General features: G+C 44.5%; 1 pseudogene; it reads left to right on the top strand.

The window, feature by feature from the left end:
* The first annotated feature begins 1779 nt into the window (after positions 1-1779).
* Positions 1780-2393, top strand: LOC102431197 (annotated as a pseudogene).
* Positions 2394-2454: the final 61 nt, after the last annotated feature.

Raw genomic sequence — 2454 nt, 5'->3', positions numbered from 1 at the left:
TCACATCGGTGTTTTGCATCCTTGTCTCTTAGGCCGGTGGAATTTTCCATAGAAGACTCTTCAGTGTTTTCTCCGGCGGGGGGGGCGGGGGGAATAATCCTAGCTTCCAGTGTCCCCGGAGTGGAGAGGAAGGAGAAGGCTAAGATGTCACAACTTTTAGGACATTAACTTTTACTTGATCCCCATTTCCAGTGGGAGATCCTGGCCTCCGTCAGCTGTGCCTGTGTCCCTGAGATGAGAGCCCCTCTGTCTCATTCTCTTCTCCTGGGGTGGCGGCACAGAGCACAGGAAGGGATCTGGAGATCTTTTCACATAGACTCTCAAACAATCTATTTTTAGGCCTACCATCCCCTGCTCCTCCTCCCCCATTCCCACGGCTACCTGGTGCCAATTTCTGAGCCTTTGGAGTTCTGCGGTGTAAAGTAGGTTACCACTCTGCTCTGCCCACTGCCACTTTGGGATTAGCTTTCTTGGACCCACTAATCTATCTACCACTATTCCAACTACTTTGCAGCATCCAACATTTTACTGCCATTGTTTTCTTTCCTGGTCTCATTATGGATTTGTGCTTCTGCACAAATCCTTTTATTCTCGATTTCACAGCATTTTCATCAAGAACAGGGTATTATTTGGCCCTAGCTGGTTTGGCTCAGCGGATAGAGCGTCCGACTGCGGACTCAAGGGTCCCGGGTTCGATTCCAGTCAAGGGCATGTACCTGTGTTGCGGGCACATCCCCAGTAGGGGGCGTGCAAGAGGCAGCTGAATCGATGTTTCTAACTCGCTATCCCTCTCCCTCTCCCTTCCTCTCTGTAAAAATATCAATAAAATATATTTAAAAAAAAAAAAAAAAAAAAAAAAAAGAACAGGGTATTTATTCAACCAGCCATCTTTAATGAGAATCTCGATTTCATTCTTAATGAGAAAGGAAGCTTTCAGTTCCAAATAAGTTATGTGAATACCTCACGCTCAAGGAAGTGCATCATAACTCACCACCCTTTAAACGTGTAACTTCCTTCCAAGAGTACAGAACGGAAGGTGTGGGGAGGAAGAGCTTAGCAGTGACACACCTCAGGCAGGAGGTTAAGGTCAACATCAGCAGTGATGAATCATGGATAGACCCTTCGTGGTCTGCTCCCAAACATGTATAACCTCAGCCTAATCATGAGAAAAACATAAGACAAATCCCAACTGAGGAACAACCTACAAGGTACCTGACTGGTGCTTCTCAAAACTGTCAAAGTCATCAGAAAAGAGGAGGGTCTGGAGAACCATCACAGCCAGGAGGGACCTGAAGAGACAAGATGAATAAAGATAATACGGTGGTGTGGGTGAGGCCCGGGAACAGAAAAAAAACATCAGGCAACAAACTAAGGAAACCTGAATAATGTATGGACTTCCGTTAGTAGTAATGTATCAGTATAGTTCACTGTGAGCTCTACTATCTTTGCAACTCTTCTGTAAATCTAAAATTATTCTTTGAAAACGTTCATTAAACAATAAAAATAAATAAACCCTGCTCGTTTCTCCTTTGGCTTTTTATCGACATCTTTATGTCAATAGAAAATGTACCAGAAATGATCATTTTACAATTTGGCTCATTTCTACCTCATACTAAAACTATCACAGTCTGTTCCAATTTATGTACTAGAGTATTCATTCCCTTTTCCAAATATGTACTGAACAAGTACTGTGTTTCAGGATACTACCTGGTGCCAGAACTACAGAGAATAATAAAATAGAACTCCTGTCCCACTAGCGGTTCACAGTCTAGTGGGAACATGGGCCACCGTAGAGCACTTCTTGTTTTCCACTTCGCTAGAGACACACCAGCTATGATGAACACATTGTGTGCTATTCATATTTTGAATACAAAGAAGATAACAGCTGAAATTCAAAGCTTTTGTTTAGGTGAGACATGGAGTCCCCTAGAATCACAGTACCAGTTATGAAACATATAAGAATGACTAAAAACCTGGTAGAAAAGGGCGTACTGACAACAGAGAAACAGAACTTCCTACTTTTTAACATGACCACACATCCCCTCACCAACAACAACATTAAGCAGCGCCTCATCAAGAAGGTACAGGAAGCTGTTCTTGACAAATGGGTGAATGACCCTCACCGCATGGACAAGCGCCTGCTGGCCCTCATTTACCTCGCCCACGCCTCGGATGTTCTGGAGAATGCCTTTGCTCCCCTGCTGGATGAGCAGTATGATTTAGCCACCAAGAGAGTGCGGCAGCTCCTCGACTTGGATCCTGAGGTGGAATGTGTGAAGGCCAACGCCAACGAGGTTCTGTGGGCGGTGGTGGCGGCCTTCACCAAGTAACTGCCCAGGGGGAAGCCTCCTCCTCCCTCTCAAGTAAACCAGTAGTTTTTCTTCTATTGACTTCTGGTTTTCTGCAATTTATCTTTCCCACACTAGAACTGGCTTTTGTTTTGCAACATAATAG

This window comes from Myotis lucifugus, unplaced genomic scaffold (genome assembly GCF_000147115.1).
Source record: "Myotis lucifugus unplaced genomic scaffold, Myoluc2.0 scaffold_0, whole genome shotgun sequence".
Taxonomy (NCBI): domain Eukaryota; kingdom Metazoa; phylum Chordata; class Mammalia; order Chiroptera; family Vespertilionidae; genus Myotis; species Myotis lucifugus.
The sequence above is the reverse complement of the archived record's forward strand: the minus strand, read 5'-3'. Positions and strand labels throughout refer to the sequence as shown.